This window comes from Panthera pardus, unplaced genomic scaffold, assembly GCF_024362965.1.
Source record: "Panthera pardus isolate Hobbes unplaced genomic scaffold, ASM2436296v1 HiC_scaffold_21, whole genome shotgun sequence".
NCBI classification, from domain to species: domain Eukaryota; kingdom Metazoa; phylum Chordata; class Mammalia; order Carnivora; family Felidae; genus Panthera; species Panthera pardus.
The window spans coordinates 7,271,542-7,296,740 of record NW_026526777.1 but is presented as its reverse complement, the minus strand read 5'-3'; the positions used below and the strand labels follow the sequence as shown (position 1 = coordinate 7,296,740).

The window sequence follows — 25,199 nt, the reverse complement described above, 5'->3', positions numbered from 1 at the left end:
CTGTCTGTCTCCCTCTCTCTCTCACACACACACACACACTCACGCACACACCCACGATCAACTAAAAACTCCCAGAACTTCTCCAGTGTGACCCACTTTTATGAAGCCAGGACTTCTCCATGTTTTTCTTAGAGAACTATTTGAACCTTAGGCGAGGATTTGCACTTCCCATCACTGACCCTCATAAATTCAAGCTTTCATTCCATAGCCCGCATCTTTCTGACTCCAAATCCTGACACACCTCACATATTAGGTGTCCTTTTCAGCACAAATACACATTCCACATTTTCATCTAAGTCACAGATTTAAAAATCAACAAGCTACATCTGGATCAAGGATCGTCACGATAGAGAAAGAGCAGGTGTAAAAGACCTTCGTAATCATTGTCGCACATCCTTCTCCTCTCTGCCTTGCACACTCTGTTATCAGATTAACCCTTATAAACATCACATGCCTCAGTAACATCGTTACAAAAATACTTCAATTACCCTACCCACCACATAAATTCAAATTTTAGCTTGGTTTCTGAAACCTTCCAGTATTTAGTAACTCAATGACTTTTCTGTTTCACGTTGGTCTCCTCCAAGATGTTTCCCAAACTCCCAGTGCTTCTTTTTGGAATCATCTGCCATTTCCAATTTCAATTTCAGTTCCGATTCATTTTTGGCCGGTGGGGGGAAAGGCCTCCCACCTACACCGTCTGAGCTCTCTCCTGGGATAAAGCATACAAATGACCTAATAATATACATAGAGTGACCCTCAGAGAGCTTAGCAAGGAAGCAGAGATTATCTGCTAATGCTCCCTCCGGTTTCTTATGTATTTGCAACACCAAAGACGCTGGGCCGAGTAGACGTTGGCAGAATACCTCTTAAATTGTACACACTTCGTCTTGCTAACACAAACTAGTTCATGGAAGTCAAAATTCCGGGAGGCAAAGGCGATAAACAAAAACAGACAGAAATGACTCTCAACCTCAATAAATTAAGTACTGTAAAAAGTTTCCCGAAGTCGTTCAGAGAAAAGGATCGTCCCACGCAGGCACAGTGCCATACATGTACGGCTCTTTCCTTCGACGTTTGGGTTAAGTATGTATGTTTGCCTTTCTTGATTTTGTGGGTAAGCGATGTGTGAGCAACGGAGATCTGCAGGAAGTTGATGAGCATCTCAACCCTACCGCCTTCTAACTAAGCGGATTAACAGTACATATAAACACAAGCTGCACATGGCCAGCTTCAGCTCAAGTGTCTTCTCACACAGTCTACGCGGCACCAGACGATACTCGTTCGTTTCGTAGGAACGGAGCCTAGGTTGTTTCTGGGACCAACGCCAAATCCAAAGAGCCCCCACCTCCCGGGGGCTGGCTTCTCCGGCCTCCTCCCCAGCGCTGCGCGCAACGAAAACACTGCCAGGCCCGGCGTCCGGGCTCCAGTCCTCCCGTCCTCCCGTCCTCCCGTGTCCGTTCGCGTTCACTTACCGCGCCAGCCGCCCGCGGGAGAGCAGCGAGCCCCGGGAGGTGCTGCAGGCGAAGGCAGAAGTCGGCCGACGACAACCGTCGACGCTTTTCAAACTTGCCGCCTCCTCTGGAAGTCCCGCCCCCTCCGCCCAGCCCACTTCCTGCGCGGCGGCCGCGCCGGGTGCCCGTAAGGCTCAACAGACTCCAGGCGGGCGGGGCTTGTGCTGCGAAGCGAGCGCGCCCGACTCCAAGCGGAACCCTTTTTCGCGGCGTCGACGTCCAGTCGGACCTGGAGTCCGCAGGACGTGGGGGCGTCGCGGTTCGCCGGAAGGGTCGGGCGTTAAGGGGGTGGGGTGCTGCGGCCTTCCCCCGGACGTTTGAGAGCGTCTGGGGCCCAAGGTGAAGAGCAAAAGCCAGCGAAGACGTCCTAGAGTCTTGAGCCAAGCTCAGAGTGAGAAGGGAGAGGATGTAGGGCTCCCCGTGGGGCAGGGTGAGTCCCAGGGTGATGATAATACCGATGATCTGATATTGACCGTGAGCGCACGCGTTCTGTTAGGCCACATTAAAAGGGGGGAAGGAAGGAGGGGCGAATAGATACTGTCATCAGATGAGGGATCTGAATCAGAGACGTTATGGAGCTGGCCCAAGGACGCGCACGGTAGTCTGTGAGTAGCACGGCCGGTATCCTGACACAGGCCCCCTGATCCGGCGTTGGTGAGCACGACTTCGAGAGGTGGATGGAACCCACGAGTACGTCTGGTCAAAGCCGTTCACCTTTGCCGACAGGCGAACGGGGGTTAGCAGTGATTTGTACCAAGACAGTAAGCGGCACTGTCTGTAGCAGAACCCAGGTCTCCCGATTTTAGCTCCTCCCTCCCTCCGTGCATCTCTCCATAGAAGCCAGGCGCTGCAGGTGCTTCCCAGCACCAACTGTTCCCCAAACGTGCCGGTCCCCCAGTAAAGGGCACTTCATACATGATCACAAGCCAAGAGTGTTGCAGACTGGACTAGTTGTCATTGGAGAAGTCCTTAAGTTTTATGGCGGTTTGGGACACGGAGAGGCCATAATAGGACCTGCGTCTGACTGCAGGCAGGGTAGAGTATTAGCTGGTGAGGGTCGTATGTTGGATGGGGAGTCTGGACTGGATAAAGTGAAAACGCTGAAAATCTTGTGTTGGAAGTAGACGTTCTGGTGCTTTGTTGTGCGTATTCACAGAGAAGTCTATACCGTTTCGAACAAATACGTTCCATATTAAGTAGTTGAGGGCTAATTTTCCCCTATCTAAGCCCATGTACTTAGGTAAATCTCAAAGTCAGACTTTTAGTAAAACTCAAAAGTAGGTTAGGAAAATAGAATATTAGAGATCTCAGAGAGTCAGTGAGGAAAGGAGAGAAAAACGACCTTTCATTGGCACTTGCCAGATAAAATTCATTACTTGTGCATACACTTCCTCTATGGGAGCACATCTCCTCAGAGGCAGGGGAAGTGGGGACACTGAAGGACAGAGAGCACAGGTCTGGAATCAGAAGTAGCTGGGTTTCAATCCCCGATCACACTACCTACTACTACCTATGTGGACTCAGGCTAGTTGTTTAACCTAAGCTGGTCTCCACCTGTTCAAAAATGGAGATAACCTTCCTATTCAACGTACAGGGTGTCATGAAGATTAAATGAATTAGTTCTTATAAAGTACCTGGCAGAACTGTGGGCCCTTGGGGCACCTGGGTAGCACAGTGGGTTAAGCATCCAACTTCTGCTCAGGTCATGATCTCATGGTTCGTGGGTTCGAGCCCTGTATCAGGCTCTGTGCTGACAGCTTGGAGCCTGGGTCCTGCTTCAGATTCTGTGTCTCCCTCTCTCTTTGTGCCCTCCCCCCTCCTCTCTCAAAAATGAATAAACATTAAAAAAAAGAAAGAAAGAATTGTGGGCAATCAAAAAATGTTAGCTGTTCTTTTGACTGATAGTATTTATACTTGGTCCCTGGTAAAATATCTTGCAAATGGTAAGAGCTTAACAAAATATGTAAACTGTTGAGAGTCCAAAGGAGAAAAGAGTGACCTCTGTGTAGGCCAAGAAGAGAATGGACCCAATGGGGGAGGAAAAACTGAGGTGAAGGACGAGCAAGAGAACTCTACAGCATAACTGTTCAGTTGGGGGATAATTTTACCAGAGCTGTGGCGATTTGGTAGTTCTATTAGAATGAAAAGTGTGAAAAAGCAAATGGGTATTTATTAAAATCAACTCAGTTACAAGGGTAAGTGTGATTTTTTAGAAATTCGGTTGCCCAGGGGTGCCTGGGTGGCTCAGTCGGTTAAGCGTCCAACTTTGGCTCAGGTCATGATCTCGCAGTTTGTGAGTTCGAGCCCCGCATCAGGCTCTGTGTTGACAGCTCAGAGCCTGGAGCCTGCTTCTGATCCTGTGGCTCCCTCTCTCTCTGCCCCTCCCCTGCTCATGTTCTGTCTCTGTTTCTCAATAATAAATAAACATTTCTTAAAAAGAAAAGAAATTCAGTTGCCTGCCACTGAGCAGTGTGAGGTAGTGAGGTAGAGACTGGAAGGGTAGAAATCTCAGACTTTCTAGAGTTTTCATCATCATCCAGAAAGACACTAACTACAGCAGACAATGAAACCTATAGCATTCTTTACAACTGTGGCCTCTTGTTTTTCGGTACCTGTGTACCCTCACATGCTCTAATATCTATACTTTTATTTCATTATCCTTGTTAGCCCTCAGGCCATTGCCTCCCTTCCCAGCCTAAACTGCAGGGTTTATCAGCATCCAAACTCCCTGCGTCCAGTGCCTCTGACCCGGGTGCTGTCAAAACTACCCCTGAATGGATCCCACAAATCCCTACCCTGGCACCCTTGAGGAAATAATACATGGGGACAGATGACAGAGTCTTGGTCTCCAGCTTCAGCTCACCTCTTGATTCTTGACGTGCCTTTAATTTATCATTCCTCTGTTTCCCATCTTAACAGCTTTCAGGAAACTTTGTAACAAACTACCACTTCCCTCAACCCCTTCCCAGCCCCTCCTTCTCTCTAGGAGGAGGGGGCCAGTGTGGCCAAAGGTATTTTTCAAGCACTTCACACACATGCACGTTCACCTGCAGTTTTTATGCCTGTACCTTTTCTCATTTCCATTTCATGTTCCCTCCCTAGAGTGCAGAGAGATTGTGTGACAGACCTGTAAGGACTGAACAGACCTTTGAGTCACGTGATGGGGATGCTCAGCTAGACGATGGCATCCTGTAACACAAAGCTAGTACTTTGGGTTAAAGTAAATCCCTTTTTTAAGTGCTGGGTTCCAAATTGTTACTCTGCTTTGTTTGGGGGAGATAAGTAAGGATGAAAAGTCGCTTCACTTGGTCTAGGGTGGTAGAAAATAGGGGAAATCCTAAGACTGGATCCTGCTCCCTACTTGCCATCAGGCACCCATTCATGTGAACAGAGATTGTCTAGGGGCCACACACATTTCCTGTAGTCTTGTTTCCAGGGAAGTGAGAAAACTCAAGCCATCAGGCAACACATTCCTGCCTCTCCCTTTCCCTCCCCGCCACATGTACCTCCTTGCTTATTTCAGAAAATGAAATATACCACCTCCACCAATGCTATGCATCGGTGCTTCTCTTTCTAGACCTCTGGGCTACATTTGCTACCTTAGAGCAGACAGACCCTCCTTGAAACTTAATTCCCTTTGCTTCCCTCCCTGTTTCTTCTACCTGCCTCCCACTTCTTAGCTGGCTCTTTCTCGGTCTTAACCAGTGTAAGTTCCAACCTGTTGTTGTTGTTGTTGTTGTTGTTTTGTCTATATTTTCTCCTTGGGATTATCATCCACTCTCACTTTTTTAATCCGTTTGCTCATGGAGCCTAAATCTATTGCTATTCCTGACTTCTCCCTTGAGATTCAGGCTTTTATTTCTGTTGGTTCACAAACTCCTTGGCCGGGTGTAACCTGGGTGTAACCAGACCCATACTTGGAGGGCTGGGGGAGATGGGCCACTCCAGGTTGGTACATAGCACATTGAATCGGCAAGGGAATTTACACACAAGGCTTGTCTTGGGTGCCCACAAGAGGAGTGGACCTCCACAATTGCCTGCCAAATCTTAACAGTTTATATAGAATCCTTCAGTCACATATACAATCCAGATGGCTCTCCACGCCACATCACTGTCACAAGGCTGTGTCCTTGGAACCTCCTCTGGGAGGGGGGAAGGCAAGCTGGATGCACGTTCCAAGGACGGGCAGGGTGGTCAGGGGGGGAGCCTCCAGTTGCCAGCGTCCAACTCGTAGGTCAACCAGCGGTCATGTCCTCCTGGTGACTCCTTCAATAATTTCTTTGCCTTCTAAATAGTTACATTGGGAGGGCGCATGAGCCATTCCAAATTTAACTTGACCCTTTCATTTCAACTATCTCAGTGCTGTCTCTAGCCTTACCACCCCTGCCCACACCCCCAACTTCATCTTATAAGTAGCAGCCAGAATGATCAGTTTCAAATGTAAACCTGACCATTTCACTTGTCTGCTTAGATTTCTTCTGCCCATCCTTCTTCTCACCTCCAACATCAAGTCTTAACTCTATAGCCTGGCTTGCTGGGACCTCCATGATCTTGTCACTATGTTTCCAACCTCACCTCCCCATCACACCTACTTCCCCTTCATGAGGCTGTTTTATACTTTGAGACTTATGTTTGTTGACTCTCTGAACTATTCTGATTTCTTTGCCTGACTCTTACTTATCCTTACTTATTTTTCAGATGTCTTTCAAGAAGTTTTTACCTATTCCACAGTCTGAATTAGTTGACTTGCCCCCAGCAATCATTTATTCATACAAAAATATTAAGCCCCTAATTTTATGCCAGATACTGAGCTAGATACTAGAAATAGAATAGTGAACAAACAAATGTGGTAAAAACCAATCTAATAGTTGACCTGACCAATCTTATATTCTCATAGGGAAAGGAGGCAAGTAATAAAAAAAATTTTTTTAATGCAGTTCAGTCTCACTGGCTTCATGCTTGAGAATATCTAGAAATTGGCCAGGTTAAAGGTAGGGGTGGAGGGGAGGCAAGCATTGAAGATATAGGTAGCAACTCGTGTGAAGGCCCACGCATGATAGGAGAGCACAGTCTGTGAACACAGATTGTAGACTCAGGACTGAGAAGATAAATAGGGACCAGATCATGAAGAGTATTCTAGTCATAAGGAGTTAGGACTAGTTAAGGAGTTTGGACTTCTTCCTAAAGGTGATGGAAAGTTTGAAGGTTTAGGTTTAATATAAACATGATTAGGTCTGTATTTCAGATGATGATTCTGAAATTTGTGAGAAAAATGGAATTCAGGATTGGCAAGGAAACCAGTCCAAGAGGGAGAGAAACCAACTGGGACATCAGTGTAGTAATCCAGAGGAAAGAAGAGGGCAGCCTGTCCTAGGGTATTGCCAGTGTAATGGAAATAGGTCTCAGAGGAATTTAAGAAGTAGAAGAGGCAGAACTTGATGACTGATTGGACAAGGAGGGCAGAATTATGAGAAAGCAAGGACAGAGTCTCATAAACAGGTTTTGGTGAAGACAAGAACTACCCTATTTACCGTCATATATTCATAGCCTAGCACAAGTCCGTAGTTGTTGTAGATGCTTGATAAATGTCTGTTTAGCGAGAGTTTTCTGGCTCAAGCGCCTGGATAAATGGGGTGTCATTCTCTGATTTACAGAGGGAAGCTCATTTTGGGTGGTGAGTGGTGGTTGAGTTTTGGACCCGTCAAGCTCGAGATGCCTGTGGGAGATCCACATGAAAATGTCCAGATACATGACAATTGGAAGAGATCAGTGGATTCTTTGCATACTTAAAAAAAATAAAAGTTTATGTTACATGGAAATGATCTGTTTTGTGTCTGTCTCAACCACTTCACGGGGCTGGTTCTTAATGACTTGATTCCCTAGCACCTAACGCTACGTCTGGCACAAACTGAACACCCCGTTAAACGTCTGTTGTTGAAATTAACTATTCCTTTTTAAACATGGTTCATCTGGGGCGCCTGGGTGGCTCAGCCAGTTAAGCCTCCAACTTCAGCTCAGGTCATGATCTCATGTTTTGTGGGTTCGAGCCCTACGTTGGGCTCTGTGCTGACAGATTAGAGTCTGGAGCCTGTGTCTCCCTCTCCCTCTGCCCCTTCCCCGCTTGTACTGTTTCTCTCTCTCTCTCTCTCTCTCTCTCTCTCTCAATAAGCAAATAAACATTTAAAAAATAAATAAATAAACATGATTCATCTAACAAAAGAAAGTAGTAATAACAGTAGTAGCCTCTGAGCAGGGAAACTGGGGGTCAGAGTGAAAGGAGGTTTTTATTGTACTTCCCTTGTTTTTCATACGTCCCCCTCTTAAGAGGGCTTATATTTCTAAGCAAAATAAAAGGATGACCAAAAAAGTTGTCTATTCAATTTTTGTGAACTTTAAACTGAAAACAATATCTATGGCCTGATTGGTAGAAGGTAGGCTAGTAATCCTACCTGAAATCATGACAGCATTTTTGACCACATCACGTCACTTAATTCACAAATTATTTCGCTGTATCACTGATGCCATTATTCAACCCACTTCTATGAATTATTAATAATATTCATTCATTTCTTAAAAATGATGACTAACCACAAATAGCAAGCTGAAGTGAAATTATGAGCTCATGTTGCTTGAATGGCATCAGACAAAATCTTTGAAACTTCTTATTGTGAGGTGTAGACAACATTTCCTACTGCAAAGGCATGTCATTGTTTTGTGCCTGCCTAACATTTCATAAGACAGAAAACAATGGGCCTCCTTCACCTGTCATCTAACCTCTATTGCTTGCCAACATTAGAGGTTACATCGAATATGCAAAACCCTTTATTTACAAGGGTTGGACTAGCCTTTGAACATTTTAACTGTAATTCTGCATGAGTAGGTAGAAATGTATAATGCTCTTATATTGTTTTGAACTACTATTTTAGTGCATGATTTTATAGGAAAAGTTGGGGCTGTAGGTCTACTGAAAATGCACTAATTTTAAAGAAAATGCTAAATTCTAGGAACATTTTTGTATGCACGGCATATTCACTGGGTGGCGTGGTTGCATTAACGTTAACCTTATGCCCTTTGAAAGTTTTATTTCATTTTCTTTTACATAAGTCAACAGAATTAGAGTGATAAGCATCGCACACAATGTTCTGGGGGGGATAATTAGATTCTAAATTTATTGGCTTTAAACTACACGTTTAGAGTTCAGGCTAAAGAAGACACAGAGGATTGAAGTCAAAGTAGCTGCTGCTTTTACTGCCTTTTAATCGTTCCAGACCTATTGATCTCCTTCATTCCTTGGCTGTGTTCACTTTTGTTGGTGGATTTGGGAACTGAGCTGTGCATTTGCAACAGTTTAAACCTTATTTTTGTTATGGACTCAAATGGAATGTTTAGGTCAGAACCATAAAATACATGTCCTTGGCTCATTTTCGATGAGCTCTAAACCAGATCCAAGGGAGCAAACACATAGTGTGTTACGTTCTAACCCCTCTCGTGTCCTCTCCCCAACTTTCACACCAACATCTTGTTTTAACTTAGGTAATGTAGAATACCTTAGGGATTAATAGCCCAAACTAATTGGATACTGATAAAAATCTTTGTCCAATGTGACATTTTTTTCCAAATACAAATTTTATACTCTGGTATTTCCAATGTTGATATTTTAACATCCTGTGGTAATTCCAGTTTTTTCAAGGGTGTTTATGAGAGTCGCAAGAAAAAACATTAGTATTAATGAATTTAAGAAACAAAACAGGTGAACGTAGGGGGACAAAGAAGAGAGGAACACCAGAAAACAGACTCTCAACTGTAGAGCAAATGGAGGGTTACTGGAGGGGAGGCGGGTTGTGGGATATGTTAAATGGGTGATGGGTACCAAGGAAGGCACTTGTGATGAGCACTGGGTGTCGTATGTCAGTGATGAATCGCTAAATTCTACACCTGAAATTAATATTACACTGTATGTTAGCTAACTGGAATTTAAAAAAAAAAAAAAATTTGAAAAACTATTAATAAATAATAATGTTAAAATGTATCATTCATAACAAATTTTGGAAAAGAAAGTTACAGTGAGACCAATAATAACAGTGTCACAAATCAGAAAACTTGGGGGGAAAAATAGCTCTTGTCAAGAGCTTGTCAAGAACAATAGTTCTTGTGTCGTGTTGTCATTCCTATGCTAGTTCCTTTATGCTAGTGACTTCTCTTACCTAGAGTAAGTCTAAGGGTGCCCGGGTGGCTCAGTCTTGATGTTGGCTCAGGTCATGATCTCATGGTCATGGAATTGAGCCCCGTATCAGGCTCCGTGCTGAATGTGGAGCCTACTTGGTCTCTCTCTTTCTCTCTCTCTCTGCCCACCCTCTAAACAAACAAACAAACAAACAAACAAACAAACAAGTAAACCTTCAGGGTAAGTCTAATACACATTGTAGTTAGTGAACCCTTACAGGGAAATCACTTCTCAATTGCAAACATCTTTTCATAGACCCTAATTCTGTTTTCTCTCAAGAAAGAGACTCCACGTTTTATCAACAACTTCTACGTAAGTACTAAGTAACAGTATTCTAAAAATACTGTTATCAAGCAGATTCGACCTGGTCAATAGAGTTTGGCCATATAAATTCAAAATTAATACCGAATAGTGTTCCCAGGATAGCCCATTAAGACATTTCCCTTTCATACATCTTTTACTTGTGGTGTTCTAATACTAATAATTACTCAGATTCATAGAAGCTCTCCCAGGTTCTAGTCCCTCTCCATGCACTAACTCATGAATGCTCACAGCTGCCTGAAGTCGTTTCTAGGCCCATTTTCCAATGAAAACCCAACAGTGTAAATCACGTAAGAAAACGTTAACAGTTTACTCATAGTCACGTATCTGAGAAAGCAGGGAACCAAAACTGGGCCCCGAGTAACCTCATAATAAAAGATCTGTCCGTAGCTACTGCAACCCGACCCCTGCCCCCCACCCCCCCCCCCCACACACACACACGCATCCAATGAGAGAGTTCCCCGAGGGGCGTTAAGCAGTTCCTTCGGGAAGGGTTTAGCCCATGGAACCTTTGACCTAACTAATTTGCCTCCTTGTGTTGTTCGATTGTTCGAGGCCTTATGACCCTCTGGAGGCTTTTGGGTGGGCTGGCAGTCTCACAAGGGTATTCTAGGCCTTCAGAGGTGTCCTGTGTAGATATCGTCTCATACCCAACCCTGTTCTTCCACAATTTGACAGCTTCCAGGTCTCTCCCAGCCCCCGTTTCTCCAGGACCTACCGTCTCTCCAAAGGGAGGAAAGTCCCAAGACCTCCCAGTCTCTCCCTTTGTCTTAAAAGGAAATCTCACTGCTTTAGCTGTTTGTTGATTGCCTCTTGCTTCTGGTTCCGTTCATTGACCTGCTGTCCTCCGAGGGTGAGTTTTTGTTTTTTTTTTTTTTCCTGCAGTTAATATGAACTAAAACAAAACACATTTAGTCATTTATCCCCACCCTAAGCATTAATTTCCTTAAGAAAACCACTATTTTCTCTACATGAAAACTTCATGGTCATAGTATTTACATAATTTTGACCTTATTTCTTAGAAATAAAACAGCTATATTATGCTCAGAGATCACTCCTACCCGGAGTGACAATGAATTATTTATCTCAAGATCACTTTATTTCTCCCCTAACCAACTGCGGCAAGGGTGTAGTTGTGTGAGGGAATGAGGACATTTTATTTCACCCCTCTTGTGTTTTCATTTTCGGCTTGGAGACAGAAAGCACGGTGCCAAACCACTCGCATGGTTAGAACTAAGACTCTAACCCCAGGATAAATCACACTTGGCAAGGACTGCAAAGATTTTGTATAGATTATAAATATAGTGATAATCACTGTCTGTCAACAGGAATTCATTGAACACTTCTATGTGTCAGGCACTGTATTTTCAGAACCCCAAATTGGGGCAGATTACTGGCCAGTGCAAAATAATGTCTTAACTTTTTATTCTTCTCTAGGTGAGTGACAAGGGAAGACCGTTACTCCCGTCAACGTTCCATTTCACTGCTGGTCACCAAATGTGTGTGGTTTTTTCCACACCACCTAATTCTCCAGTGCCAGCTGGGTGTCCTACAATTCAATTCAGTTCTGACACCATCTGCCCGGGGGGTTAGTGTCAGCCCCTAAGGGGCGCCTGGGTGACTCAGTCAGTTGAGCGTCTGACTTCGGCTCAGGTCATGATTTCACGGTTTGTGGGTTCCAGCCCCACATCCAGCTCTGTGCTGACCGCTCGGAGCCTGGAGCCTGCTTCGGATTCTGCGTCTCCCTCTCGCTCTGCCCTTCCCGCTCTCACACTCTGTCTCTCTCTCTCTCTCTCTCTCTCTCAAAAATAAATAGACATTAAAAAATTAAAAAGCAAACAAAAAGAACTTAAAAAACTCAACCCAAAGACTGCCCTACTTCAGATACCAGTCTCAAGCCCCAGGCTGTCACCCATGCTTCTGACCAACCAGCTATAAATTGGAGGTTCCATGACCCTTTCCTCAGGTTCAATAATTTGCTAAAATGGCTCAAAGAACTCCAGGAAAAACATTTACTGGTTTATTATATAGCAAAGGACATGATAAAAGATATAGGTGAACAGCCAGATGAAGAGACACACAACGAGGTCTGGGAATTTCTGTCCCCATGGAATTGGGGTACTACCTTCTGATATGTGGATGTGTTCACCTACCAGAAGCTCTCGGAACCCCGTAGTATTGGAATGTTTATGGAGACTTCATCACACAGGCATGATTGATCATTAACTCAATCTTTATCCCTCTCCTTGCCCTGAGAACGGGGGAAGGGCTGTAAATTCTAAGCTTCTAATCATGGCTTCGTCTTCCTGGTGACCAGCCCCCATCCTGAAGCTATCCAGAAGCCCACCACGAAGCCCACCATGAGTCCTCTCATTAGAACAAAAGATTCTTCTATCACCCGAGAAATTCCAAAGGATTTAGGAGCCCTGTGTCAGGAACTAGGCTCAAAAACCAAATATTAGAACAAAAGATCTTCCTAGTGTCCTTTTCACTGAGGATATTACGACGGTTTCAGAAGCTCTGTGCCAGGAATGGGAGTGGGGGTGGAGAGAATATGCAGAGGAGGACAGACATCGTATATTTTTACTATTATTTCAGTTTCCTTCTCAGTGAAGCAGAGGCTTTTTCTAGATGGGTGCTTCCCCTCCACCAAAAAAAGCCAAAAAGTTCTCATTTCTGTTTCACAAATATGTTACGTTCCCCAACTATTTGCCACTTTGCCGATGTAGAATTCTACATTTATGTTGGAGAAAACAATTTCATTTCAGGGAAAAGAACAAAGAATGCACTATAGTTCATTTTTCCTGGGTGATGACGTCTCTTGCCTCAGAAAGGGGGTGAGGTAAAGAGGCTGGAGGGGGAAGGGCAGGAAAACCACACTTCGGGCAGCACGGCCACAGAATCCCAGGAGCTCTGCCCTCTGTTTTAGCCTCGTTTCCTATAGGTGCTTCTCCCAAATGGGAGGTGAGTGCCCTTGGTACATGAGTTTAGAAGTTAAGAGATTAAGAGAAAGGCCTTATGGATTAGGGCTGCCATAACAAGTGCCACAAACAGGCTGCCTTTAACAACAGAAATTCATGGTCTCACAGTCTGGAGACCAGAAGTCCAAGATCAAGGCGTCAGCAGGATTGATTCCTTTGGAGGCTGTGAGGAAGAACCCGTTCCCTGCTTCCCCCCGGCTTCCGGTAGTTTGCTGGCTGTCTCTGGTTTTCTTTGGCTTGTAGAAGTATCACCCCGGTCTCTGCTTTTCTCTTCACATGACATTCTTTGTCTGTGTGCGTCTGTGTCCAAATTTCCCATTCTTTTAAGGATACGGGTAATATTGGAATCAGGGCCACTTTAATGACCTCATTCAACTTGATTATGCCCATAAAGACCCTGTTTCCAAATAAGGTCACATTCTGAGGTTTTGTAGATGTGGACTTCAATATACCTCTCTTGGAGAACACCATTTAACCCCAAAAAACAAGGTTCACAACATCATGAACCAAAAGCCTTCCTGCACAGGGTCCATAAATAGCCTGAGGGCTTGAGCCAGGACAAATGCACCAGCTCCCCTCTGAGCAGAATACAATTACTGGATTTGTACTTTTAAAATTGAGTACTAATCACTTATTATGTTTGCATTACTAATGCCCTTTGAGAGCAACATGCTGAATATATGTGATTCATTTTATTTTTCTTAGAAACCATCCTCTTAAAAAGCACTGCTTGGATAACTTCAGAAGGAACAAACAGAAAGTTGATAGAATTGGTGACACTTTGGATCTCTTTCATAGAGAAAAAAATGTTCTGTTGTATCCAACAGAGCAGAGAGGATTGTCTTAATTTTCGCAGGAATGACAGCGTCTGTGAATTCTAAACTAGGCACTTAGTGACTACGTGAAGATTAAAATTGAAAGAAGCATAACTGGGGGACCTGGGTGGGTCAGTCAGGGGAGCGTCCGACTTTGGCTCAGGTCATGATCTTATGGTCCGTGAGTTCGAGCCCCGCGTTGGGCTCTGTGCTGACAACTCGGAGCCTGGAACCTGCTTCGGATTCTGCGTCTCCGTCTCTCTCTGCCCCTCCCCTGCTTGTTCTCTCTCTCCCTCTCTCTCTCTCTCTCTCTCTCTCAAATTTAAATAAACATTAAAAAAAAATTTTAAAAGAAGAATAACAAAGTATCAGCGTAGAAACAACTTTTAAAATGTGCCCAAGCCCCAGACTGCTGCTAACAGGCTGGTTTGCTAACAGTGGGTTCTGCAAGGAGTTCTAGACCAGCATGGGTCGGCGCAACTCTGGTGATGTAGTTTTAGAGCATCGCTCACGGCTGACCAGGGGAGGGCCGCTGACCCTACTTAAGAAAAGTTGCCTAAGAGGATGGTCAAGGGGCATATGCTGCAAGAGAATCCTGGGTAGAGTTGGAGATGCCAACAGAAGGGAGAGTCTGTCTCCTTGTCCCTTGCTGACCTGTACAGCCTGCAGCTCACTGTAGAGCTCCCACTGGAAAACGGTGGAGCGTGGGGAGGGAGTCCTTAGGGAAACCTGACAAGGGATTCAGAGGAAGAGCATGTTTGTAAACATGGCAAAAGTGCCTATTTCTTATTCTTATATTTGTATTCTTATTCTTATATTAACGAATACAGAAAGTATGCTGGTGTAGCCTGTACCTGCAGGGCTCAAAGGCACTAACGTAAGTATTTAGGAAGAGAACCCATCATATCTGTCATTCCAAATGACAGGATACAGGGGTTCAGTGGGGGCAGGGTCTCTAGAGCAGCTCAGGCAGCCATAGGACCAAGGGACGGAGCCCTTACCCCCCAAAAAATATGGCAGCAGGGCTGGACTTAGACTAGCCTTGGGACAAGTGAACACCTCTCCAAGAAACGAAGGACACTTTCCTTACAGAGAGACCAGCACTGGTTCAACAGAAGCCACCAGTGAAGGACAGAGCCATTCCAAACCAGGGGAATTCCAGAAATGCCTTATACCTTGGTCCAGGATAGGGATGGTTTTATAAGTTGACCTTTAATTCTCCTGTCCCTCCTCCCTGCCCTCAACTTCAAAGAAAATGGGCCCAGAATGAAGGAATGAGAGTAGGGTAAGAACCTCACCCTCTCCCCTCCTGTTTTGAACTGACAAGTCTGTGTTTTAATGATTAAAAGTGGCCAGAAAGTTATGGAATCTGCCCAAGATGCTATTAAAGAAACAGAAGAGATTCAAAACAGCTTCGTTGGAGGCAACACTTAGAAGAAAAAAAACAGTTTAAGATTTATAATGCTTAGCATTGTAAACACTCCTGAACCAGTCATAATCCTATTCTTAGAAGGAATCTCCAGGCCTGACTGCTAGACATAACTGAAGACGGCTCGTTAGAACATGAGACAAGAAGAAAGCTTCTTTCCTGGCTATTTTCGGTGCTCGACCCTCTACTCATTTGAGAGTCACTGTATTGGCTGTTATACACCTAGGAATCCCAATTCAATAAACTTATCAAAATAGGAGAAATATATACTGATTGCCTATTATTAGATGGACATTATATTAGATGTTAGCAGCACACATATAAAGAAGGTATTGTCCCTGTTCTTGAAGAGGTCATTGCGTGTATGTGTGTGTGTGTGTGTGTGTGTGTGTGTGTGTGTGTCTGTGTGTGTGTGTGTGTTTATAAACAGCTAATTGTACTTCAGCCCGTGAAGAATGATACCACGGAGTTGATTGAAGTGTGGTGATAGACCCCCAAGAGGAAGCAGTTAATCTCCGGGGGAAATCAATAGAGTCCTCACACAAAGTATAGCGATTGAGCTGGTTCTTGGAGGAGGTGCACACAAAACCCACTAAATCCATGTCGGCATTTAACGTTCAGCTTAGTTTGTCAGGTTGTTTTTCCACTTGGCAGTCGGATGACAGGAGGAAGCCTCCGAAGGGAGGAAGGAGGGCCAGAGACCCGGGGCCCTGTAAGGACAGAAGCTCGGTGGGCTGGGCTGAGTTTCCAAAGGGCAAGGAGACAGAGAGGTGGGGCCTCCATCACTTTCCTGAGGTCCGTCCTGGTTCTATTGACATATAGCAGGGGTCTTTTTGTAATTGTATTCTATTTAGCGTGCAGGATTGACCAGTGACCCAACAGACAGGACAGTCCCTGATTCTTAAGACTTCATAGTTTGAAACAATGGGCAGATGTGTAGAGAGACATAAGGGCAGCAAAACAGAGGCTGAAACAGTCATACATGGAAACCCCAGAACGAGCCACTGAGTACGTCCAGAAGGTTCAAGTTCTCTCCAACCTTAGAGCTCTCTAAAGCTTCAGGGATCTATGTTATATTTTTAAAACAATACCAGCTAGTCGTGTGATTTGCAGCAAGTCTCAGAGAGAGCCCGCTTTGAAAAATAATCCTAAAACTAGAAGGTTGGGCTTAATTGCCATTATGACCCTTTCCAAAGCTATCTGTCATTTATGACTGTTTGAGCTTATAATGATACAGCAGTCAGATTTGGAGACTTGCACGAAATTCATTCATTCAAAAACCACGTGGTGAGGGGAGACCTGGGTGGCTCAGTCGGTTAAGCATCCGGCTTCAGCCCAGGCCATGATATTACGGTTCATGAGTTCAAGCCCCACATCGGGCTCTCTGCTGTCAACACAGAGCCCGCTTTGGGTCCTCTGTCCCCCTCTCCCTCTGCTCCTTCCCTGTTCACGCTCTCAAAAATAATAAATAAAAAGTTTTTTAAATAATTTGAATATCTACTTTTAAAGTTTCCAGGTAAAATACAGGATACCTACTTACATTTGAATTTCAGATAAGGAATAGGTACTTTTTAAAAAATATAAGTATGTTCTATGTAATAGTTTACATATTCAAATATTTTTAATGTTTATCTATTTATTTATTTTGAGAGACAGAGAAAGCGCGAGCAAGGAAGGGGCAGAGAGGGAGAGAGAGAGGATCCCAAGCAGAATCCACACTGCCAGCACAGAGCCCAATGTGGGGCTCCAACCCACAAACCACGAGATCATGACCTGAGCCAAAACCCAAGAGTCCAGTGCTTAACCAACTGAGCTACCCAGGCACCCCATATATTCAATTATACTTAAAAATTACACTTTATTTGAAATTCAATTTTAAGTAGATGTCCTTTTTAAATATATAGTTTTTTTCTAAATCTAGCATCCTTAAAATTATAAGCTAGGCTCTGTGGAAAACAGTGAATTGGGTACAGACCCTCCCTTGGCTCTAAAGTGTGAAATAAGACTCAAATATAAATACCATATTACAGTGTGAAAAGGAATAAGTTTACACAAAATATACAGAGAATGCTCTAAAAGTGCACGAGGAGAAATTGCTTCCAGCCACGAGAAGTAAGGGAAGCCTTGGAGGAGGGCTGGGAAAGTGGCAGGAGTGAGTCTCATGAAGGCAGAAGGGGCAGGGAGAAGGGCCTTCCTGGCTGAGTTGGTGGCCCTAGAAAAGTCTTGGAGGTTGCCTTTTAGTTTCGGTGATTGTTTCCGTTGCTGTGCAAAGGGCAACCAACGGAATGGGAAAAGATATTTGCAAATGACATACCAGACAAAGGGCTAGTATCCGAAATCTATAAAGAGCTCACCAAACTCCACACCCGAAAAACAAATAATCCAGTGAAGAAATGGGCAGAAAACATGAATAGACACTTCTCTAAAGAAGACATCCAGATGGCCAACAGGCACATGAAAAGATGCTCAACGCCGCTCCTCATTAGGGAAATACAAATCAAAACCACACTCAGATATCACCTTATGCCAGTCAGAGTGGCTAAAATGAACAAATCAGGAGACTATAGACGCTGGCAAGGATGTGGAGAAATGGGAACCCTCTTGCACTGTTGGTGGGAATGCAAACTGGTGCAGCCACTCTGGAAAACAGTGTGGAGGTTCCTCAGAAAATTAAAAATAGACCTACCCTATGACCCAGCAATAGCACTGCTAAGAATTTACCCAAGGGATACAGGAATACTGATGCATAGGGGCATGTGTACCCGTGTGTTTATCGCAGCACTTTCAACAATAGCCAAATTATGGAAAGAGCCTAAATGTCCATCAGCTGACAAATGGATAAAGACATTGTGGTTCATATACACAATGGAGTACTACGTGGCAATGAGAAAGAATGAAATATGGCCCTTTGTAGCAACGTGGATGGAAGTGGAGAGTGTTATGCTAAGTGAAATAAGCCATACAGAGAAAGACAGATACCATATGTTTTCCTCTTATGTGGATCCTGAGAAACTTAACAGAAGTCCATGGGGGAGGGGAAGAAAAAAAAAAAAGAGGTTAGAGAGGGAGAGAGCCAAAGCAAAAGAGACTCTTAAAAACTGAGAACTAACTGAGGGTAGATGGGGGGAGGGAGGGAGGGAGGGGAGGGTGGGTGATGGGTATTGAGGAGGGCACCTTTTGGGATGAGCACTGGGTGTTGTATAGAAACCAATTTGACAATAAATTTCATATTAAAAAAAAAAAGAAAGAAAGGTCTTGGAGGTAGGAAAGTACAGAATAAGAGAAGGCACTAGTCACTTCATGGGCCTGTGGTCTGCCTGTGAGAAGGGAAATCATGGCAGAAGGGATTGGAGAGGTAGAGTTGGGCCACACCACAGGAGCCTGGCCAGAGACAGGATGGATGGGGGCTGGAAATCTGAAGAGGCTCAGGCGTCGTCCTGGGTGCTTGAAGGTTTTTGATCCGAGGTGACACCACACACCAAGAGAAGGGAGAGTGTGAAGGAATCGTCCCCAACCAATCATCTCCAAGAAAAATGGTCCGTTAGCGTCATCTCTGTTCACAAAAGAAAACGCCCATCTTAACAAATGTAGTAAAGGAGCCCCTGGGTGGCTCTGTTGGTTAAGTGTCTGACTCTCGGTTTCAGCTCAGGTCATGATTTCATGGTTAGTAAGTTCAAGCCCCAAGCTGGGCCCTCTGCTGACATCACAGAGCCTGCTTGGGATTCTATCTCTCTTCCCCCCTCTCTCTGCCCCTACGCACCCCCTCTCAAAATAAGTAAAATTTAAAAATTAAAAAAAAAAAACAAATATAGTAAGTGGAGGGGAAATGGGATAAAATGAGAAGATCACAAGCTTTGCTGTGAGTTCAAATCCGCATTTCCCCTCTGTATGATCTTATTTCTGGTTTCTGAAGCACAGTTTCCTTATCTATAATTGGGACCGAAAACGCTCTAGTTATGCTTGGATGTTATGAGTAAGTCCAACATATATCTGGAACACAGGAGGAGCTCACTAAATACTAACTGCTAAGTGAATTATTATTTTACTTACTACTTATTCCCCTCTAGCCTCAAGTGTCTTATTTTGTGGTAACAGGTGAAGATGCTGTTAGGAGATAGAAAACTTCCTTTCAAAATATTCATTTTTTTCTCTTTATGAAGAAATAAATCTTTTAAAATAAGGAACAACATACCCACTTGAGCTGAAAAAAAAAAAAGAAAGAAAGAAAGAAAGAAAGAAAGAAAGAAAGAAAGAAAGAAAGAAAGAAAGAAAAAGAAAAGCCAAGAAGCTAATATTTGGAACGTTTGGGTGAAACATTTGCTCTCAAATGATTTTCTCAATACCAAAGGAAAACTAGATTTCTGTCCTGAAATATCATATCATTTTTTTAAATATTTATTTATTGAAAGAGAGAGAGAGAGAGAGAGAATGAGCAGGGGAGGGGCAGAGAGAGAGACAGAGAGAGAGAGAGAGAGAGAGACTGAATCCCAAGCAGGCTCCACACTTTAGCACAGAGCCCAACGCGGGGCTCAATTCCAAGAACCATGAGATCATGACCTGAGCTGAAATCAAGAGTTGGATGCTCAAAAGACTGAGCCACCCAGGCACCCCCCGCCCCGAAACATCATCTAGTTTGAATGGGTATCCTGGGAAGAGCTTGAGTGTCTTTGGGTAATTATTAAATGAAAGTAGGCATTTCTACTTAATTATCTCTGCTCTGTCCAGATGGTGTGAAAGTTTTAGCTCAGCTGGTGAACCAGGGAATCTCAGAGATGTTCTGTGCTTGATGGGGTAACAGAGTCTGGTGTTCATGGCCTGTGAAAGCCCGAGAGAAGGGGGACTGGAGCAGGAATAGAATAGTTTACTCATTATAGAGACTCATTCTGGATAATTCTTCTTGTTTCTGGTTTTGTCCGCTAGAATTCTGTCTCAGTTGTCGACATAGAATGGGCCACAAAGATTGATGATATATTTCTAAGATCTGTGAGAAAAGCACCAAGAGGAACAGTCACCCAAAGCATCCTGTCAAAGTCTGATATAGCCAGGACTGCTGAAATTGTGTTTACAGATAATGCCTCCCCATTTGGGCGTTTTTCTTTTACAAATGAATTATTGCCAGTAGCTACCTTTATTCATATCTTTTCTCCTCAACCTCATTCCTGTCCCCATTACCGAGCATCTAAAATAGATTTGCAGTGGAAGAAAAACTACCCAGTCCTTTGCCTTTCGTGCCAGGCCTGCAGCTTGCTTTGAGCTCATTCCTATGCACAGCACAGCGTGAGTTGTGTCTTAGCTTTATTCTCATACTTGGTATTTGGGGTCAATAAACTCAGTAAGCGCACAGCTGTGACACAGGAGGACTCCTACAGGCTTTCAGCAAACGTACGTGATTTTACCAGTCCCAGAAGACCTGCCCTTGAGTGATTTGCTTGGGTAACATTCTTGGCCCTGCTTCCTTCTTTGTTTTTAATAATGTTCTGGGTTCGTGTTTGTGAGACTCTCAGATTTATTTCCAATTAGATAAAGGTGACCTTCCCCTTCTCCAAGCTGCGTCTCCCGTGAGACTCATGAATCCTGCTGAGGTCTGTCAGAGCCCCCAGGAGCTAACTGTGAGAGCACCTTCAGCCTTAAAACAGCTGACGTAAAAATAAGACCGCAACACGAAGGAAGAACGGAATGGTCAGGCGACGCCCACGACAATTTTATCAAATGATTTGGAGGTGGCGCTTGAAAACCTGGTTAGTGCTTGAGCGCTGATGGACATTTTGAAGTCAAGGTGGAGACAGCGAAGGCCGCTCCGTCACAGAGCATGGAATTAGGATCAGTCACATTCAGGATGGAAGCATCTTAGGCTCGATGTCTGGGGACACTGAGAATAGGCTGCTTTAGAACGCAGCTCTCGTTTGTCTGGGTGGCCCCCACGTGCAAGCCATCACTCTCTGTTCCAGGTGACGCTGAGGTGACGATGATGAGACCATCGGCCTCCATCCCATCTGCTTGACAAGCCTTACTCCCCACAGGAGTCATTAGTGTCAGTCACCCTCTGGGAATCAGATATCAGAGTGACCCCCTTCTTCCTCCTTGTCTTTCTGCCTCTCTAGAAGAGGGACAAGTTTACTGTTTACCTTGAAAAAAGTACAAGTTAAACGCAATAGGGGCGCCTGGGTGGCTCAGTTGTTAAGCGTCTCACTCTTGGTTTCCATTCAGGTCATGATCTCGTGGTTTCGTTCTGTGTCTCCCTCTCTCTCTGCCCTCCCCTGTTCATGCTCTGTCTCTCTCTGTCTCAAAAATAAATAATAAAAACGTTAAAAAAAAAAGTGGGACTTGATATTCTGAAGTAATCTGTGCTCCTCGTAAGTGTGTGCTTTTCTTTTTTTTTCTTTTTTTTTTTAAGAAAACACGGATGAGTCATCTTACAAGGTTAATTTCTGCCCCTTCTCCCAAATATTCCCCAAGCAATGACCGACTAAAGTTGTAACCTGAAACACTGGAGACACCATTGGTAGGAGAAAACTCTTGGCTTGCCTTTCAGGTAGGAAAGAATAACACCCAGATCAAAATCATAGATGAGTGACATTTTCTCAGAAGATAGCAGAGGCCTCTGGGAACCAGAATCCAAACCATTATTTCTCAAAAACGTTCATCCCGGTGCCACAGATGGTTTCCCTACATGAGAAGACATCTCGGTTTTCCTTGCAGAGTCTCCATCAGCAAAGACCAGTACCTTGTACGTATTTTTCAAGGTATTTCCGTACGTGCTCCTTTATTGTGTATTACAATAATAACCCCGTGCTGATGTTACTACCCTCATTCTACACATGAAGCAGAGAGGGAGAAGCGAAGGGACCTGTGTGGCGTACCTAAACTGTGGAGGCAGAGCAGAGACAAACTGGAAAGTCTCTGCCATGGTGCGCCTCCGCCCAGGGTCAAAGACCTCTGAGTTCTTTGCTGTCACTCTCCTATGGTGTGGCAAAGCCCTGCAAGATTGGGAAAGATACCAAAAGGAACAGAGGCCATTCTGCAACTGGCTTCCCCACAGGTCTTTCCTACCAGATGCAAAATCTGTAAAGGAAAGAAGACTGGCATTGTAAACACCGAGCGCTTGCCCAAAGATAGAAAAGGATCGAAAAGGAACATGTGTTCTTGTACAACCACCCTGTCCACTTTGATCATCTGGTTTCCAGGGGCTGTACTATATGGCTCCTTTTCCATCCCTTCAGTGCCTACCCCGAGAAAACAGAGAACATACTACTGGCTTCACCATCTTGGGAAACACGTGTTTGACTTTCCGAGTAGGGACAAGGTTAACACACAACAGGCCATCTTGTCAGTTTTATGCTTCCATCACAGAAACGTGAGTGTCCTTTTACAGGGAAGTATGAATTTGTTTCTTCCTGCCAGAAGCCACAAGGTAAGTAATGATCTACTTTACCTGCATAGTAGCAATCATAACAGTAATTTGGAATTTAACTAGTTGTGATATACACACAGGTATGTACTTGACCTATCACCCCAAACGAGATGATGCACAGGTACATTCTACAGTTCCTATTGCTCTGCCCTGGGTCCCCTTCCATTCCTTGCATTAGGATATCATTAGTGCTCAGTAAATATTTGTCAAATCAATCAGAAATGAAATGAAAGAAATTAAAAGTCCCATCTACAAATGGATAATGATAAACAGTTATGGCAGTGTTTTTCTTTCCCCTTCCCAAGCAAAACCGACCTTTGATATGTTCCTTAATGACTTGGCGATCAATGGTTCCCAGCTCAAAAAATAAAATAGGGTAAAACAAAACATTATGTGTGCTGTTACAGATGCTATCAGAATAATTTGTTCATCTTAAACTCAATTATGATTAAATTGTCTTTTTACAAAACAATTGTGGATCTATTTCATTTTGCTCCCTGTTCTCAATTACATGTGTGGTAAGAGGGAATTCTCTTTCTTCCTCATTCCTTTTTCTCTACTCTGGCCATTTCCGTGAAATGGAGAACTGATTTAAAAAAAAAAAAGATTGAGACTTGGTGACGGTAATAACAAGTGGCAGTCAATTGTCAAGAGAAAGAACTCTTGTTCTGTCTTCTAAATACCATACTCTGAGGAATTTAAGAAACAAAATGCCTGCTCTGAAGATGCACAGTATCTATGTGATGTCATCCATCAAGGATGGAGCCCGGATATTTGCTTTAAACCTTAATGCCTAGAGGGTTTCCAAAATGGATTCAAGTATGTGGGGATGGGCAGAAAAAGAAGAAAAAAAGGGGAGGAAGACCAGAGGGAGAGAGAAAGGATCTTGTATGTCTCGATCTGGGAGGCAGGATAATCTGGTGATTAGCGTTGAGATTCTCTGGAATCAAATGGCTAAGGTTGAATCTGTTACCTTGTTAAATGAGGAAGATAGTAGTCCTGACTTCCAAGAGTTATTTTAAGAATTAAATGAGTTAGTCCATGTCAATTACTTAGAACAGTGGCTGACAAGTAAGCATTTTATAAATGTTAGCCATTAATATCTAAATTTGGGGATACCTGGGTGGCTCAGTCGGTTAAGCATCTGACTCTTGATTTTGGCTCAGGCCATGATCTCACAGTTCATGAGTTCGAGCCCTGCATCTGGCTCTGTGCTAATAGCTAGGAGCCTGCTTGGGATTCTCTGTCTCTGTCTCTGTCTCTCTGTCTCTCTGTCTCTCTCTGCCCTCCCCCATGTGCTCTCTCTCTCTCTCTCTCAAAAATAAATAAATATTTTTATAAAATATTTAAGTTTGTCTCTGTTGAATCAGTGGGGGATTCTGATGAGGAAAGTGTGCAAGCATTTTGGCCCCTTTTCTGGACTACATATGTATGTTGAATCAGCTGACAAAAATTCTGGTTATTACGGTCCTAAATGATGATCCATTTCGTTTGGTTTCCAAATTCCCTACATAGCACAGTAATGCCTTTGGTTTTCCGGCTAACATAATACCATCACTGTTTCTGCTGATTCTATAACTCTTTCTGAGGAAATAGCTCAAGCTCCCTGCTTTTTTTCAAATTTACATGATTTGTTTGTTTCTTGAGCTAAGTCCACTAAGGCAACAGGTTATTTTCCTATTTTTAGTTTTCAGTCATATATTTTTTTACAGAAAATCTTGTGCTTCCCTTTTTATTCAAAGTGCTAAGAAAGGAAGTGCTCACAATATCCTTTTTTTTTTTTAAGGCAGGACAAAACTCTATGGGCACAGGTTAGCCCTAATTATTTATTATAGGTGCCTCCAGAGATCAGCTGATGGGCCAGTTTCGTGTACTTCTTTTTATTCTTGCATATTTTCTGAATGACCTTAATATGGTCAAATTACTTTGACAAATAATGACATTATTTAAAATGTTCGTGTTCTCTCCAAAATGTTATTTGAGACAAAGGAAAATTATCCAGGCTAAATTATAAATCGAGAAACCAAACCAAAAAGAAGTGCCTGATTTCCCTTGGAACGTATTCTCCCAGATTCCAACGGCCAGTGATTTTACCGCCAACCTAGGATTAAACGGCAAAAATATATGATACCAATACTTTTAAGGTTCTTTATCAGAATAATGTGCCTGATGGAACCTGAACACACAATACTTTCCTTAATACCATCTAGTCTGCACCACAAAGAATCGATGTATCAGTCCCACAAATAAGATGGCTGTTAGGCCTATTGACAATTCCAGATTTCTAGAAAAATAAGGACGGAGGAAATAGAAAAGATTTTGTCTAACCCTAAATGTTGTCCAACATTAAAACCATTTCCATTTGGGTTTTAAAAAGTAATTGTATTGGAGCTCCTGGGTGGCTCAGTCAGTTAAGTGTCCGACTTCGGCTCAGGTCATGATCTCGCGGTTCGTGGGTTCGAGCCCCGCGTCAGGCTCTGTGCTGACAGCTCAGAGCCTGGAGC

The 25,199-nt window shown here is 43.7% G+C and overlaps 1 protein-coding gene across 4 annotated transcripts in view; it reads right to left on the bottom strand.

Annotated features, from left to right (window-relative positions):
- Positions 1–1,589, bottom strand: part of NUF2 (NUF2 component of NDC80 kinetochore complex) — a 29,418-nt gene extending 27,829 nt beyond the window's left edge. For 2 of the 4 annotated variants that reach the window (XM_019465725.2, XM_019465728.2), the window contains exon 1: positions 1,476–1,589. The gene's annotated coding sequence lies outside the window, so the exon portion shown is untranslated. Of the gene's footprint in view, positions 1–497; positions 696–793; positions 904–1,475 lie in introns of those variants that run through there. The other 2 variants (XM_053908947.1, XM_053908948.1) reach the window with 2 other exon arrangements.
- Positions 1,590–25,199: the final 23,610 nt, after the last annotated feature.